Here is an 18,932-nt window from a genome sequence, read left to right on the forward strand (position 1 = left end):
CCATAGGCTATCGGAGCACCGCACAATACTGAGTTCCTCTATCTTTCTAAATTCTTCTCTAGCCAGGGAAGGGCCTTCTGTCATAATTTGGTGTCTCACCCCATGTTTGGGTTCCACTGAGTTGAAATTGGGTGTAGTGATGGAGGAGAATTCCACTAAAACTCAAGCAGATTCATTGTCGGCAGTACTCAATGAGTGTAGATGGGGGTTACCAAGTTCGGTGCCCTTGAGCGAGTGTATCTGAAATGTCTGGGCATGTACCAGCCGACACCCCTTAATGTCCACCAGTAATGAGATGGCTCTCAGGAAATCGGCACCCATTAATGTTTGTTGATGGCCACCACCATAAACTTCCAGGTGAATTGTCTGTCCCCAAAACCAAGGGGAATTGTATGAGTGCCAAATATCCAAATGTTGGAGCCATTTGCTGCTCGAAGCTCTCTGCCTACCTTGCAGCTGCGGTCTTTTAGGCTGCATGGGGAAAGGACGCTGTACCTGGCCACCAAGAAACATCGTTCTAATGGAATCTTGGATGTGGAGGAGGCTATGCATCGCAACCATCAATGAGGGCCGGCCTTGATCCCCCGTGATGGCCCAAAGCTTGGGGGATGTTATGGACTGGAACGGTCGACTATGAAGGGGGAGGGTAAGACTCGTGATTGTCTAATATACTCGGGGAGTACTGACAGCTACATCCATGAGAGAGTTGCCAGAGTCTTAAATTTGCGGAGATATCCAGCGAATCGAAAGGTATCAATGGCTTGTAGTGAACTAACAAAAACTGTACGGGACAAGTGTAAAGTTACTTTAAATTTGCAGGGACATTGCCTGCCTGATGTATGGCTCTTTATTATGCCGGAGCTCTGTGCCCCTGTGGTACTGGGGTTAGATATTCAATCTCAAATGAACAGTGTAATGTTAAATTTCGGTGGGCTACTATCCACACTTACCATCCCCCGCGCTAGTTACTGCGGTCTGTCCGCATTAGAGATCAAAGCTCCTTCCCTTTTCAGTGATTTATCCCCTGAGTGTCAGCCGTTTGCCACCAAGAGCCATTCTTACAGCAAAGAGGATCATGAGTTTATCAAAGCTGAGACCCAGAGACTGCTTAAAGTGGGAGTAATTGAACCTAGTAAGAATCCATGGCGGGCCCAAGTGGTAGTTGTGAAAAATCACACTAAGACCTGACTGGCTATTGACTACAGCCAGACAATCAACCATTATACGAACCAGGATGCCCACCCCCTGCCACGAATCAATGAAATGATTAATCAGATAGCGCAATACAAAGTGTACTCCACTCTCGACCTCAAAACAGCTTTTAACCAAATCCCAATTTAGGGAATGGCCCTGAATGGCTTTTGAGGCTGATGGGGGGGGTTAGACCAGTTTAAAAGGGTACCTTTTGGAGTCACTAATGGTGTGTCAGTGTTTGAGGGAAGTGGATAAGATTGTTAGGATGTATGAGTTACAGGGTACGTTTCCCTAACTGATAATGTCACTATCTGTGGGGAAAACACAGGCTGAGCACAACAACAACTTCAAGAAATTTTTAGCAACAGCTAAAGAACTCAACCTTGCATTTAATGAGGGCAAATATGTGTTCAACGCGACAGAGCTACCCATTCTGGGCTAAATTGTCTGCGAGGGCGAAATCTGCCCTGACCCGGAAAGAATGGCCCTCCTTAAGAAGTTACCACCCCCAGACTCAGCAAAAGCCCTTAAAAGGTGTATGGGATTCTTTTCCTCTACTGCAAATGGGTTTGGGACTACGCCATGAAGGCATGCCTTCTGTTTGACACTAAATCTTTTCCTCTCTCTCCAATGGCCTTGAAGGCTTTTGAGAGAATCAAAGCTGATATTGCCAAAGCTGCACTCTCGTCCATTGACGAGGATGTCCCATTCCAAGTGAAAACTGATGCCTGAGATTGTTCCTTGGCAGGAACCCTTAATCAAAGGGGCAGACCTGTGGGATTGTTCTCCCGCACATTACGCAGACCTGAACTTAAACATCCTGCCATTGAAAAAGAAGCCCAGTCTATTATTGAAACTGTTCGCTACTGGGACACTTTCTAGCTGGCAGAAAATTTATTCTTGTCACTGATCAGAAATCTGTAACCTACATGTTCAGTACTAAACACAAAAGTAAAATCAAGAATGATAAGATGGCACGCTGGCGAATGGAACTCTCAACTTATAATTGAGATCCAATACAGACCGGGCAGGTTAAATGATCCCTCTGACGCATTGTCACGATCTGCTGCTGGTGCTCAGCTGGAGGGGCTAAAAGAGATCGATAGCAGATTGTGCCACCCAGGAATCATGAGATTCTTCCACTACATAAGGGCTAACTTTTCAATCTTCTTCAGCATGATGCTGAACCAAGCCATGAAAGACCCCAACAATGAAGACGCTGTTTACATCCGGTACCGCACGGATGGCAGTCTCTTCAATCTGAGGCGCCTGCAAGCAAACACCAAGACACAAGAGAAACTTGTTCGTGAACTACTCTTTGCAGACGATGCCGCTTTAGTTGCCCATTCAGAGCCAGCTCTTCAGCGCTTGACGTCCTGCTTTGCGGAAACTGCCAAAATGTTTGGACTGGAAGTCAGCCTGAAGAAAACTGAGGTCCTCCATCAGCCAGCTCCCCACCATGATTACCAGCCCCCCCACATCTCCATCGGGCACACAAAACTCAAAACGGTCAACCAGTTTACCTATCTCGGCTGCACCATTTCATCAGATGCAAGGATCGACAATGAGATAGACAACAGACTCGCCAAGGCAAATAGCGCCTTTGGAAGACTACACAAAAGAGTCTGGAAAAACAACCAACTGAAAAACCTCACAAAGATAAGCGTATACAGAGCCGTTGTCATACCCACACTCCTGTTCGGCTCCGAATCATGGGTCCTCTACCGGCACCACCTACGGCTCCTAGAACGCTTCCACCAGCGTTGTCTCCGCTCCATCCTCAACATCCATTGGAGCGCTTACATCCCTAACGTCGAAGTACTCGAGATGGCAGAGGTCGACAGCATCGAGTCCACGCTGCTGAAGATCCAGCTGCGCTGGATGGGTCACGTCTCCAGAATGGAGGACCATCGCCTTCCCAAGATCGTGTTATATGGCGAGCTCTCCACTGGCCATCGTGACAGAGGTGCACCAAAGAAAAGGTACAAGGACTGCCTAAAGAAATCTCTTGGTGCCTGCCACATTGACCACCGCCAGTGGGCTGATAACGCCTCAAACCGTGCATCTTGGCGCCTCACAGTTTGGCGGGCAGCAACCTCCTTTGAAGAAGACCGCAGAGCCCACCTCACTGACAAAAGGCAAAGGAGGAAAAACCCAACACCCAACCCCAACCAACCAATTTTCCCCTGCAACCGCTGCAATCGTGTCTGCCTGTCCCGCATCGGACTTGTCAGCCACAAACGAGCCTGCAGCTGACGTGGACTTTTTACCCCCTCCATAAATCTTCGTCCGCGAAGCCAAGCCAAAGAAGGAAAAAAGAAGAAGGGCTAACAACCTCCCTTCTTCTCTGGAAGAAGTCAGGAAACTGACTAAAAGCTGTCCTTTTTGCATAGAATGCAAACTGCAATACTTTAAATCTCCGGAGGCCACTCTCATCAAGGCAACCTGACCTTTTGAGAGGATTAGCTTAGATTTTAAAGGACCATTACTTTCCAACAACAAAAATGTATATTTCCTTACTGTTATTGACGAATATTCCAGGTTTCCTTTTGAGATGCCCTGATGTCTCGTCAGCATCTGTCATTAAGTCACTTGACAGAATTTTCAGCATTTTTGGTTTTCCCAGTTACATTTATACCAATAGAGGCTCAGCATTCATGAGCGCTAAACTGCGGCAAGCCCTACTACGGAAGGCAATTGCCATCAGCCGTACCACGAGCTACAGCCTGCAGGGCAATGGGCAGGACAAAAGGGCTAATGCTACTGTCTGGAAGACTGTTAATCTTGCTTTAAAAACACATGGTTACCCTGTTACCCAGTGGTAGGAGGTGCTGCCTGAGACATTACATTCTATTTGGTCTTTATTGTGTACTGCAACAAATCAAACACCTCATGAACATATGTTCGCCTTTCCTAGGAAATCAGGAACTGTGATGGACAGGCCATCCTGTTTATCTGAGCCTGGAACCGTGGTGCAGAAGAGCCATGCTCGGGCGCGTAAAACAGACCCCCTAGTCCAACCAGTTCAGGTTCTGCATACTAACCCCAACTACGCTCCTGTCAAATTCCTAAACGGGAGTACTGACACTGAACCCCAAAGAGATCTGGCCTTGACTGGTTCGCCCCTTCTTTGCATCCCTACTCAGAGTGAGCCTGAGAGGTTGGACTCACTCCCCCAGCCGGTGACCCATAGTAAGCTTTCAGATGGCCATGCTGAGGCTCCACTGCCTCACGCTGGCGATTCTGGAGCGGGTCCAGAAGTCGGTCCTTCCCACACGACAGACCCAGGAGCTGTACCAGTTCTCAAGGTTGCAAATGAGCCACCTGTCTTGAAACTAAGCACCAGAATTCATAAACAACCTGATAGGCTGACATATTCATAAAACATCTCATTATATTTCGATTGCTTGCTAGATACTGGCGTATTTTGGCTGTTAGAGTATTCTCAATGCCAAACTTGGTATCCATGTATTGCTTGCTTCAGTCTTTCCTAGCAACTATCCTTTTGATTTTAACCCTTCTTCTGCTGGGGGGAGACTGTGGTGAATGTCTGCCAAGCTGCTTGTCTCCCCTCTGGTGAGCCCTGCTGTACTAACATTGGCTGTGCATTATCTCTACTGTTAAGGACACTCCCCTTGCTATTGTCTTTCATTATTGTACCATGAGTTTCTGCTAATAAAAGCCATGATTATTGTTTGACCACATAGTCTTTGTCTATTTCATCAACTGGCACTTCAGATACAGTGTTGATTGTTGGTTGTTCCTCCATCATTGGGTCCAAGTTCCGTTTGGACCATTTGGGGTCGCTATGTTTATAGCTAGATGTAGAAAGACGACTTGCACACCAAGGGAGTGTAATCGACACTGACTTTTTTGGGCTTCAGCTCTGCCTTTTATAGACAGCCGGCTGTGTCACCATAGGGGTGTGGCTTGAGCGAGACCAGCTGCTGATTGGTTGTCCCGGATGCACGGGCCCAGATAGGACCCTCTGCAATCCGCTGGCTGTGATTGGCCGATTCGACCCCTATTCCTCCGGCCTATGGGAGCGGGAGTCTCAGCCTGCATGCTGTCTACCCGATCGTCGTGTTCGACGACTGTTTGCTGTGTTGACCCGTGGAATAGGCCGTGGGACACTACAATCAGCTGAATATGGCAATGTGTTCCCCTTGCCAAATTATTGATTGCAAATGGCTATGGTGTCCAAGGATCGATTCATGCCAGCACATAAGCCACTTTTTTGTTCTGCTGTACCCTTGTTGGCTGAACTGTGTGGCATTCATAACCTTCTGAAAATCCAAATGCACCATATCCATTGGCTTCATTTTATCTAGTGTATTGGTCACAATAACTATTTACAGAGCAGAAACCGGCCATGTCGGCCTTTCAAGTCTGCACTGGTTCACTAGAACAACTCCACTAGTTCAAACCTCCTGCTCTCTGCCGATAATGATTTGCTCCTCTAATTCCTGTAATTATTGGGGTAGCCAAATAGAAGTGATCATAAATTCCTCCCATTGCTTCATGGGATAATCCTCCTGGAATAGTCTTTCTTATTAACGCCATGATATCCTCCTTTGTCAAAGCGTAAATTTATCAAACATGATTTTCCTTTAATATTCATGCTGAAATTGCTAAGTCATACTACTCTTTCCTCAGTATTAATATTTACGGTGCATTTCAGCAATGTCCTAACACTGTTGTCAAGCAAATAATGTAACGTTTGCTATCCTTCTGAATGTTGAAAGGTGATGGCAGAGCATCCACTATTTCTTTAAATAGCTCTTTTGAAATCTGGCTCATTAGTTTCAAGGGATTTATTGGTATTTACTTTCACGAAATGGCATGAAATGAGTGATTCCGATTATGAAGGACTTACTGACCCTAAAACTGTTACCTGTCTCTGTGGGGTCTTCTTTACTGATGTCCTTCTCTCAAGACTGAGGGAGAGTTTGGATAAGGCATTGGCTTTTTTTTCCTGTGGGTGATCCCTGCAATTTTGCTCGTAAATCTTCAATATGTGTCACCTTGGCCCATTTGCTTTATTCAAACAATACCCTGTAAGTATGCCTGCAACAACAAAAAATAATTGTAGTATTTGAGTTTACCTCTGAATGAGAGAATGTGTGCCTGAAGTGTTAACTGTTAACACTCCTGTTAACTGTTGGGATTTCTCTAGGCATGGAATCAGACTACAGATATGGTCACAGAATGACTTCCAATTGGCACCAAATTGGCACTTGCCAATTTGCCAAGTAACAAGTATGATTAAATTTTGTCATCGTGTTAGTTTGGATCGGTGCCAGAATACTTTTGTTGGATCTGAAGTTCTGTAAGTTTTTGGTTCAAAAAATACAAACCAGTTGTTTTATTCTAATAGCACAATTAAATCCAAAGTATTGATTTAAATACTTGTATCAAAGTTTTCAGTGCATTTCTGTTCCTCATCATACTAATTGTTTAACAAAACTGTGTGGAAGTATTCCATTTTTGTTCTGTATTTAAAACTTCAAGTAACCAAGCTAGAGATTTGTGAGGATTGGGGGAAACAAAGTAAAGTGGCAAACTATGGCAGCTTCAAAACTTCATTTTGGCTATTTCCTTTATAATAACCAATGGCTTAGTCATAATTGTCCTGTTGATAATAAAATCTCTTGGAGTGCGATAAGTAATTCATTCCATTGAAAGGATGGAACTTGTTTATTTAGAAGAATTACAGCCTCTGACACATTGCGCAGATTATTTGCACGAGTGTCATTAAACATGATCAACAACAATGTCATAGGGGGACATCACGTGATGACGTAGAGCCAAGATGGGAGATCTGGCTCCTCCGAAGGAAAAAGTTTATAAAAACAAAAGATGTGAAAATTAAAGTATTTACTCATTATATATAGTATATATGTTTATTAATTAGTTTATTAATTAGTTTATTAATTAGTTTATTAATTAGTTTATTAATTAGTTTATTAATTAGTTTATTAATTAGTTTATTAATATATTAAATATCATTTGTATATCTATGTATGTGTGTTTGCATTTATTTAAAAAATTATGGAGGAAAAGGGAACTACCCTGGAATGTGGGGGAAAAAAAATGCCACTTAAAAAGGACAGGGAAGAATGAAGATGGAAAAGATGTACAGCTGGAAGATAAAGGGCCTACCTTGCAGATGAGACCGGTGGCTGGAATGGGCCCGGCTCTCTGTCCAAAACAGGAGCCATCTCCTGGGCGAAATGTAGTTTCTGGATGAAAATAGAAACAATAAAGGATACCTGACTGCTATGGAAGGGTCTAAATGACATAACCTACTACAAATCTAAATCTGGTGAAGTAGGAGATGGCAAAGCTACACTCCCAGATGAACTCAATGCTTCCTACGCTCGATTCGACAATTAAAGAAAAAGTATAGGAAAAACCACCATGACGGACTCTCCTGTACCCTGATGATCCTCCCCTGTCCATATCAGAGGATGACATGCTGTCAGCCTTCAGGAAAGTGAATTTGGATGGAGTACCTGGCCAAAAATTAAAAATCTGTGTTGACCAACTTGTCATGGATATCTTCAACATCACACTTTGGTAGGGTGTGGTTCCCACTTGTTTTAAACATGTGTCAATCATACCAGTGACCGATGAGTGTGGTAACGTGCCTAAATGACCATCAACCAGGGGCACTCACTTCAACAGTGAAGTGTTAAAGGCTGGTGTTGAAGCATATCAGTTCCAGCATGAGTGGTGACATGGATCTGTTCCAATTTGCCTATCATAGCAACAGGTCAACGGCAGATGGCATCTTACTGGGGGTTTACAAATTGGATTGTAACATGAGTTTAACTTGCCAAATTGGCAGGCTATCTACCCGTGTACAGGCCAATGGGTGGGTAGAATTTTTTTTTAAACTGCACAGTTGGGCAAACCACGTCAGAGGTGGATTATCCACCTGTATACATGTACCAGCTGCTTCTTGTCAATTTATAAGTGATCGATGACTTCCTGGGTAGAAAATGATGTTGGCACTTGCATGCAGTGGCTGTCTTCAATACCCATAATCCTCACACTACTAGAATGCCAAAGCCATTCCAGCAGTGTGTGGGATTATGGGTAAATAGGATGGCCATTAATCCTGCCCCCATTCCGCTCCCCACTGGCCCAACATTGTTTTCCCTGGCCCTGACTCCTCATCCCTCCCCCCGCCCCGACAGCATTCCAACTCTGCGCTCAACCTGGCCACTTTCCTTTTGGAAGCCAACATAGGGAACTGGGTATTCCCTGTGGGGCCTCAGATGACACGGTGACATCACTCACCATTCAACCAGGCAATTTAGGGTCTAGTGTGTAAGGGGCTGCAGGGGATTGCTACATGGGTAGGATACACTGCTCCCAACCAGCCCCAGTTTGTAAATGCCTACTGGATCTACACAAAGCCCTGAAACACCTGAGCAGCAAAGATGCATACATCAGGATGCTCTTTATTGACTACAGTTTGGCATTCAACATCATCTCCTCAAAACTGATCAGCAAACTCCAAAAGCGGGGACTAAACACCCTACTGGATAATTTGATCCTGGATTTCCTCACCTCTAGATTACAATCAATTATGATTGGCAAAAAAAAAATCTCTTCCAGAATCTCCAGCAGCACTGGAATATTAGTACAAGGCTGCATTCTTGGTCCCCTCGCTATTCTCTGCTCACTTGAGCATCTATGACCATGTGGCTTGACAAAAAACACCATCTAAAAATTCACTGATATAACAGTAGTGGGTTGTATAAAAAGGGGCAATGAGTCAGCATACAGGAGGGAGATTTAAAATTTGGCTGAATGGTGCACCAACAACAGCCTTGCACTCAATATCACCAAAACCAAGGAGCTGATTGTTGAATTCAGGAAGAGAAAACCAGATGTTATGATCCAGTGGTAAGTGGGAGATCAGAGGTGGAGGGGGTGATCAAATTTAAGTTCTTGGATGTCATGATCTTGGAGGATGTTCCCTGGACCAAGCACACTAATGGGATCATGAAGAAAGCCCATCAGTGCCTTTACTTTGTCAGGAGTTTGCAGAGGTTTGGTATGACATTGGAAACTCTGACAAATTTCTATAGAGGTGTGGTGGAAAGTGTGCTGACCACTGCATCATAGCTTGATATGGGGACATCAAAACCCCTGAATGGAAAGCCCTGCAAATGGTAGTTGATACAGCCCAGGACATCACAGTTAAAACCCTCCCCACTATCAAGAACGTTCTCAGGGAACACTCCCTTCAGAGAGCCGCAGCAATCCTCAAGCATTCAGCTCACCCAGCACATGCTCTATTCTCACTGCTACCATCAGGAAAGAGGCATAGGAGGTATAAGACTTGCACCACTGGGTTTAGGAACAGCTGCTACCCCTCCAGCATCAGACTCCTGAAGAGCAAACTCAATCGAGGATTTCTTTAAGGACTCTTATTTTCATACATGATTCAGTATAAGGGTATTAAAGGTTACGGAGAGAAGGCGGGGACGGGGTACTGAACTTTAAGATCAGCCATGATCTCGTTGAATGGCGGAGCAGGCTCAAAAGGTCGAATGACCTACTTCTGCTCCTATCTTCTATGTTTCTATGTTTCATTTTCCTCTGAATTGCATGTCATTTGTTTACATTTCTTGTTTACATGTGTATGTTGAGTACTGTTATTTGCAAGTGGTAATTCTGTCTCACCCCCAGGATAAAGAATCTTAGGGTTGTATGTAATGTCATTAGTGTATTCTGACAATAAATTTCTCTGGAGCACAGTGCATCGAAAAAACAGCATAGAATAATTACATGTACATAAATAAGTAATTTAAAATATATTTTGAACTTGCGAATGAAAGAAAAATAGGGGGCTGTGTACTGTGAATGAGGGACAGGATACGTTGATTGTGGAGTAGGTTTATATCGATCGGCTCAACATTGTGGGCAGAAGGGCCTGCACTGTGCAGTCCTGTTCTAAGATACAATGCCAGCAAGATGGCCTCATTTTCCATTTTAAGGTACTCGATGGCACATTTACAAAATCTTCATTAAATTAAACAGTGAGACAAATCCTGCTTTGGTTTTGTTTATGATGCTGCTGTCAGTAATTTTCAGCTGGTTCTGTTCGGTGTTTGAGGAGCTTGCTCTCTTCATCTCCAACAGTATGTGTTAGTAGATTTGCTTTTGATTTTTCTTCCTCTTGAAGCTAGAACCATAAAACATCAATGTCAGAATTGTCTTGGTATGATTATTTTGGTTGTTGCTTTCCAGTCTAAAGAAGAGACATGGAGGGAACTATCTCTAGTTACGTGAACTCCCTTATCCTCTTGACTTGGCCTCCACTTTTGTTATTATAAAGCACAAACTACATCATGGAATCACTACATAGACTAAAATGTTTCCTGATAACATTCTATTTGCTAGGTTTTGTGTTTAACATGCTTCCCTAAGAACAAATAATTAACATGCAGGCTTTGGGGCTTCTGTATCAGAGCAACTGTATTAGAGCAGCAGATGGCACTGTAGGCTCACATTCCTTCATCAAGGTTTCACAAAACAGTGGCCTTTTTAAGACAGCATGAATCTGAAAGAGTGGTAAAATTACAGCACCCCTGGGAACAGTCCACCTATCCTGTACCTTGGAAGGAGAAATGTTGACCATTCCTCAAAACGTCTGTCAATCTTCTGAGAAGAAATCGGTCGTGGCCTTCAGTATCCTGGCTCTGGCTTGGCTTCATCAAGGACAAGGGTGTGAGATCAAGGACAAGGGTGTGAGATCAAGACCTGGTGCAAAAGATGTGGTCTGTTGGATATTGATCCTTGAGCCACCCCCCCCCCCCCCTGCCCACTGCTCAGAATTCCTGACTTGTGAGCAACCTGCAGTGGAAACTTGAACATTGGAAAAAGACCATGAATGTTGTCCCTGCAAAATCCTCTAGATTCATAAGCAGAATGAGTAAGTCAACACTGTTGGGCCAACATCCCCAACTGTTAGCTCTTAATTAATGGCAGTGCAGATAATTCTCCAATGAGGCACAGTTGAAGTGTAAGCCTCTTTGACTGATTGTAAATATTCTTAGGTTTTCTTATTTCATGAACTTTTCTGGCACCTTATCCCAGATTATTTAAATGCATACAAAGGCATGGTGCTCACTTAATTTCAAAGAAAGGCGTTACTCATGGGCATTTGAGTAAGTTCAGTGGTGTGGTAAGTGGATTAAAGAAATTTTTTTGACAGGAAACAAATCAAGAAGTATGGTCTGCAACAGCTGCGTGGGTTCTGCAGTTCTTTTCATAGTTAAGTTCCCCTCCAAAGACAGCACAAACTCAACATTCATGCCACTATAGAGCAAATAGTGACTGAACAGGAAGAAGGCACCCTGGGCAGCTCCTATCTGGCCAGTCTGACCCAGTACACATTGAGTTCATTGATTATCCAGTCAAATAATCTGAATTCTCCAGTGGCCAGATTAACTTCCCTATGATGTTGACCGTTACACAGTGAACGGAGCTGCAAGTCAAAAGTGAAAGCCGTTGTGAATGAAATTTTAAAAAAAAATTAAAACCTTGCACAGAAACATTAGCATTCAATCTATTATAGTCTTCCTGTTATTTTTGCCTGTTGTTGTTAGGCTAGGCAGCGCACCTTCATAAGGTGCAACATGGCTGCTAGAAGATTCATCGTTCCTTTATTGTCATGTGCATTAAATAACAAAACTTGTTTCCTTCTGTTTGCCAGTAAAGATGCAGGAACATGCACCACTAGTCCATCAGAATAGAAATCTAACCATTAATTTTGATGGGGCTGATTGACTCGCAGAAAGCTGAGCAGTGGCTGTCTGAGCACACGATGATTTGTGCCACAAGTGCTCCCTCTTCTCCCTCCCCCTCGTCCCTTTTTGTTCCCATGACTTCTGTAGTTATCTCAAAGATTTGGTCCTTTGTCCAAATTTCTAGGCAAATTAGGGAAAAGGAACAAAGCACTGGTGTTTTTTGTCATCTATGGCACTGGGGCCATGATTTTTTTTTATATAAAATAGGCCCCCGTCCATAAAATTGGCTAGAACTCAAGCTGAAATTGCCTGATTCTGTTCAGTGCATGAGCTGATGCAGGTACTTCTGATTGCTTTCTTCCTTATCACAAGGACTCTCATGATGACCAATGAAAGAACTGATTTTTCACTGATTTTTAAAAAAAATCTAGCTATTCATATTCGTACTGGATATTGTTATTGAGCTAATTAAAATATTTTAATAAGTCATTTTACACGATAGAGGAATTAGGGGATATGGGGAGAAGGCAGGTAGGTGGAGTTAGGTCATAAATTAGATCAGCCATGATCGTATTGAATAGCGGAACAGGCTCAATGGGCCATTTTTGGCCTTCTTCTGTTCTTACTTCCTATGTTCCTAAGTCAATATTAATAAAACCATGCATTTTTTTTAGGGGTCAGGAAAGAAAGAAACCTATAAGTTGTCCAATTGTCCAATCTCTGGGGGCGGAAAAAAAATTGTGTGATCAGACAGTTTAATTTTAGCTTGATGGGTAACTCAACATATTCAAGTGAATTTTCCTATTTGCATCCAAAATGAAAATACTTCATTATTGAAGGAATGTTGATTCAAACAGCAAAATGAATAAGCTGTTTGAGGAATTCAGAAATATCGGCAACACATTGAAAAAAGGAGACTGAGTATTATCAAATGAGCAACAGAAAAATGCCATCCAGAGTGGGAGGAGTGGGAGATCAGGAGGGCATTTGTTTCTGGGTGATGTATAAAGTAGGCCATGTTGGATAATGGTGTAGGGAATGGGGGAGAGCGACTCACTGCCACAAAACATCATTTTTTTTTTGGATTGTGAGTATTGTTGTGCTGTCATCTTATTAATTGGCCATTAAACGTTAACAGATAATAGAATGTGACTCTCCCATTCAACCTGTTATGGTAGGACATGAATAACATGTTTGTTCATGAATTTGAAATTATTTTGATTGAGGCATTAACCCATCGAAAGAGTCAAAGAAATTGTGAACTGATCTTGTTTTGGCTTCATACCTTAGTATCCAAAGATGTAAACGCAGTGGTGTCTTAAAACAAACATTGATGATCAGCCAGGTTTCCTTTGGATATTCAAGCAAAGAGTCACTGGAGTGAAAATTCCTGACTGATTCTGAGTAAAATAAAAGGCAAGGAGAAGTTATTTTTTGAATGTAAAAGAATATGAACATTAAAGATAAATTGAAAATGTATCAATAATATGTTTCTGTCTTTCTGTGGGCTTCATTTTCAATTTGTGGACCAAAGTTGCCTTTCGCAATGCACCTTATAAGTTACTGTATTGATTTTTGAAAACATCAGAGATGAAACTCATCCCTGGGATGAGTGTCAATACTATTCAAAACTAGCATCAGCTAGTTTTACATTATTACAGATGACCTTCTGTGCAACACAACCAAAAATGTTCATTGTAAAAGTAGCACGACGTAAATCATTCAATACCAACGCAGGATCACTTGAATAAAAAAAAACACCTTTTTAAAATGATGAAGTATTATCAAGCATAGATTAATGTTATCACTCTTTAGTCAGTAGCTTATCATTTTTAATATGCATTTGTCAAAAGGCTTAATATCACTGTGCTTTGATAGAAGGCTGTTAAGGGAAAATTTAATTCACTTTAGTTGAAGAGGATGAAAGATAAAATTATGCTGTATAAGACTGAACATCTAATGTTTATTCCCCTCTTGAGACCCACAATCCTTCAGTTTTAACAACTCTTTTTCCAGTCAAAACTTCAGAATGTGAAGACTGGGTACTTTTTTTTTCCCCATATTTCCTCAATGAAGGATACATTTAATTCCTCTGGGTCACAGAACAATCCCACTCCTCTTCCATGTTTCCTTGCATAATTTATTACGTGGCAGCATAGTTAGTGTAGCAATTGGTGTAACGCTATTACAAAGTCAGCGGCCCGGACTGGAATCTGACACGGTCTGAAAGGAGTTTATCTATTCTCCTCGTGACCTGTGTGTGTTTTCCCCAGGTATTCCAGTTTTCTCTTACCATCCAAAACATACGGGGTTGGGTGGCACAGATTTAAAAGGGCCTCCTACCATACTGTATTGATAAAATAAAAAAAAATACCATGGAATTTGCCACATACAGAGGGGGAAAACTCAAGTGGTCAAATGGGAGTATGCAAATTCCACAATTTTTTCTCTCAATAGTTGATCAAATATAGAAGCAACTTTGTTTGAGTTAGCTCATTATAGATACTGAAGTGCAATTTCACCTTAAATGGGCAAAGTGTATTAACATTAAATCTGGAGCACTTACCTAGGAAGTTTAATGAACCTTGTCATTCACAGCATAATGAACTGAAAGTGCAATTGGACCAGTTTATTATTATATGAAGTTGCCTGATTTGAAGTCAATCAAACATCATCTCAATTTTGCACAAGAAAGTGAAGCATTTTTGGTATTATTTGTTTGTATTACAAAATTCCTGTGGCCAAGGGAAACTGAACATATTCACATTTCCAATGTTGAGGCTGAACATCAAAATATCTTGTGTCAGTGCATTCACTTCATTGAACTGTTTGCATTGTTGCACAGAGATGAGCTGTATTAAATAAGTATTTTTTAATGGATAAGAAAAAGGTAAGTAACATTTTGACCCTTTCCCTTATTCTCCTCCTCCTCCAAATCAAAATAAAAACAAAGGTGAGCTGAAGGCAAAGACCTGAATAAAAAGATATGGGGGATTGGGGGGGAGGGGCATTGGGTGAAGAGATGGACACTCTCCAACCAGACAGCATGAGTATCAACTTTCTGTTAAACCCCTCCTCAGAAAGACTCTCTACATATCACTCTGTCTATTTTCCTCTAGCTCCCCACCCTGTTCCTTTTCCTCTTGAAGAACTACCCTCTTCCCCATCATGTCTGTTTTTTTCTCTCTTCCTGTTTCTGCCTGTGACCTCTTACCTGTTAACCTGTCCTCCTCATCCTCCCGCCTCCCCTCTCCTGGTTCCCCCTCCCCCCCCATTTTTTTCATACAGGTGGCTGCCTGTCTTCGCTATACCTTAATGAAGGGCCCAATGATTGGCTACCCTTTACTTCCTTTGGATGCAGCATGACCTGCTGAGTTTTTGCAGTGCATTTGTGTGTTTCACTCAACCCCAGCATTTGCTGACAGAATTATAAGATTTGGCTACCACTTCTCCAGCGACTGTGAAGTCAAATTACATTGATCCCATCTGACTGCACATGGTCTGTATCCCCCTAATCTCTGCCTGTTCACATGTCATTTTAATGACATTTGAAATCATCTGCTTTTACCTCATCACAGCAGTTTCTGGTTCCTACCTCTCGCCATAAGGAAGGGTCGGGGAATTCCTTTGTAAATCTTCTTTCAACATTCTCCCTCTCACCTTAAACTGATGCCCTCTAGTATTTGACATTTCCATTCTAACTGTCTACCCTGTCTATGCCTCTTGTAATTTTATATACTTCTATTAGTTCACCCCCTTCAGTATCCAGTGCTCTTGATTAAACAATCCAAGCTTTCCTTATAGATAGTACACTCCAATTCTGATAGCGCCCTGATGAACTTCTTCTGCAATCTCTTCAAATCCTCCACATCCTTCCTATAGAGCAGTGAGAAGAACAACACACAGTCTGCCGAACCAAAGTTTTAGACATCTGCAACATGACTTCCTGATTTTTATACTCCCTGTTCTGACAGATATTGGATGCCTTGCCACCCTGTCCATTTAAGTTGCCACTTTCATAGAATCGTGTGGAACTTTCAAAGATGCACCATGGAAAGTATTCAATAGGGATTCACTGCAGCATGGTTGGGAACTGCTCTGGTCAAGATGGCTTGAAATGGCAAGTTGTAAACAGTTCAAGCTGGCACACAAACCCACTTCCCCTCTACTGACTCCATCAACACGTCCTGCTGTCTCAGGAAAGCTGGCCACATAATCAAGGACTCATTGCAGCCTGGTCATGCCCTCTTCTCCCCTTTTGTCATGAGAGTTTGAAAACATAAACCTATCGATCCAGGGATGGTTTCTTTCCTGCTCTGAACAAGTTTAATCTATTGTCACATGAACTGCGATGCAGTCATAAATTTTGCTTTGTGAGCAGAGCAGATAAACATGTCATAACATCATACAGCAGTAAAACACAGAACAAAAGAGCAGAGTTACGGAGAGGGATATGTTTGCAGATAATGCGAGTATAATTATTAGACTCGAAAATGGAATCTCTCATTGGCAAAAGATATATGTTTATACTGCTTATAATTGTATTTTTCGCTATACCCTCCACTATTTGACTTGTAGCACTACTCCCTGCATTTTGTTTTTTCAACCACCTTACCTACTGCAAATTGACTTGCATGGATAGCACTCAAAACAAAGCTTTTTGCTATATCTCAGCACACATGACAATAAACTATTTCATTCTAATCAAAGATGGACATGCAGCCAAGATACAGTAACTCTGTACAGCATAAGTCTCCAGTTATTTATAGTATACTTTCCTCTTGCATTTGTCCTCCAAAAATGCAGCACCTCACTTCAATTGTTTCATTGTCACAGATATACTGAAATATAGCAAGAAGCTTTTTTGTGTGTGCTCTTCAGGCAATCAAATTGTATCGCATTGGTGCAATTACCAATAGATAAATAATTAAAACATGGAATCAGGATGTATTGTCATAAACAAGTCATAAAATTCAGTGCCTCTGTAACAGCATCATAGAGCAAACATACATATTATAACCACCTTAAAGAAAATAACAACTATATAATAGTGGACGAAAATTAAGGCAGTGTCTAGTTCATTGATTAATCAGGAACCTTACGGGAGTAAGAAGAAGCTGTCCTTGTTCCGCTGAGTGCTCGTCTTTAGGCTCCTGTACCTTTTCCCCGATGGTAGCAGAGTGAAAAGAGCATGGCCGGCGGGGGGTAGGACACCATCTCATGGAGATGACCTCAATGGAGTAAAGTCTAGTGCCTGTGAAGTCGCAGACCAAGTTATCAACCCTGAGAGTTGGTGCCTCCGTACCAGAAGGTGATGCAACCAGCCAGACTGTTCTCCATGGCGCACCTGCAGAAGTTTACAAGAGTTTTCGGTGACGTACCGAATCTCCACAGACACCTTACAAAGTATAGCCATTGGCAAGCCTTCTTTGTGACTGCATCAACCTGAAGGTTTTGTCTGGGGTTAGCGGTGGCTAGAAAATGTATTGCTGTTATGTGGAAGAATGATGTTGAATTGAATATACAAAGATGGCATAATGAAATAAAATTGTGTATTTTCTTAGAGAAGTTAACTTAAGAAATATCATCCTTTTTTTGTAAAATGTGGACTTTATATTTGAAATGTATGGGTTTGGATATAAGGTAAATATTTTTTTTTAATGATGTAATGGGTTGGCACACTCCACAGCAACCGATAAATACATATTTTGCTCTGACATGGGGGGGAGGGATGTAGGGGGAGGGGGTATAGTAAGGGTATAGTTTTTTATGTAAGTTGTTTTGTATGCATTTTATAAAATTCATAAATAAATTTTTCAAAGAAAATACCTGAAGGTGCCAGGACAGACCCTCAGATATTGACACCCAGAAATTTGAAGTTCTTTACTCTCTTCACAACTGAGCTCTCGATGAGGACTGGGTCATGTTCCCCTAACTTCTTGCTAAAGTCCACAATCATCTCTTTTGTTTTGCTGACATTGAGCACAAGGTTGTTTTCGTTACACCATTCAATGAGTTGATCTATTTCCCTCCTATATACTTCCTCATTGTCGCTTGTGATTCTGCCGACAACATGGTGTCATTATAGATTGCATTGGAATTGTGCCTGGCCACACACAGTCATGGGTGTATAACAAGTAGAACAGTGGGCTAAGCACGCATCCTTGGGGTGAGCCTGTGTTGATGATCAGTGAGGAGATGTTGTTTCCAATTCATACTGACTGTGGTCTTCCAATGAGTAAGCCAAGGATCCAGTTACAGAGTGTGGTACAGGAGCCTAAAGTTTGTAGCTTTTTTGACCAGCAGTGAAGGAGTAACGGTATTGAAGGTCAAGATTTAGTCTATGAAGAGCAGCCATATGTATGAATTGCTGTTTTTGAGGTAATCCAGAGCAGAAAGGAGAGCCAGCGATATTGCATCTGCTGTGGAGTGGTTGTGACGATAGGCAAATTGCAATGGTTCTATATTCTTGCTTAGGTACGTGTTAATTCTGGCCATGCCAATGTTGGGAGAAAGGTAAAATAGTAGTCAGACAGTGCAGATTATGGAGCAAAACACAAAAAAATGAGGTGCCAGGAACAGAGAAGGTCATCATCTTGTGTCAGTGTGAGATCCACTTAGGAGGCTGGTAATGGTGAGAAAGTAACCATTCTTGAATCACGGATTTGCATTCTCAAGCAAAGATGGAGGTGATGGGGGGTGGGGGGGGAGAAGAGAGTTCAATTGGATTGAGATGAGTCCTTTAATATTTTAGCAGCTCTTTTGAGATAGCGAGAGGTATAATTGGAGTTGATAGAGGGGTGGGGGGGGTGGTTGATTTGTTTGATTGCCTAAGCTGTGTTTGCCTTTCTCTCTGCAGTTTCTTGTGGTTTTGGGCAGAGCAGATACCAGACTAGGCTGTGATGTATTCAGACAGGATACTTATCCAGAATAAGATGCACCTGCCACTTCTTTGTTCAAACTTCCAGC

General features: G+C 42.2%; 1 protein-coding gene and 1 long non-coding RNA gene across 2 annotated transcripts in view; one reads left to right on the plus strand and one right to left on the minus strand.

Moving 5' to 3' along the window:
* Nucleotides 1-18,932, plus strand: part of enpep (glutamyl aminopeptidase) — a 99,588-nt gene that overhangs the window by 29,566 nt on the left and 51,090 nt on the right. The window lies entirely within an intron of this gene.
* On the minus strand, nucleotides 10,044-17,305 carry LOC138757977 (uncharacterized). Its single transcript, XR_011354019.1, has 3 exons — nucleotides 17,066-17,305; nucleotides 13,249-13,363; nucleotides 10,044-10,396 (listed from the first exon to the last, which is right to left on the minus strand). It is a non-coding gene; the product is annotated as an uncharacterized lncRNA (long non-coding RNA).

Source organism: Narcine bancroftii, chromosome 3 (assembly GCF_036971445.1).
Source record: "Narcine bancroftii isolate sNarBan1 chromosome 3, sNarBan1.hap1, whole genome shotgun sequence".
Taxonomy (NCBI): domain Eukaryota; kingdom Metazoa; phylum Chordata; class Chondrichthyes; order Torpediniformes; family Narcinidae; genus Narcine; species Narcine bancroftii.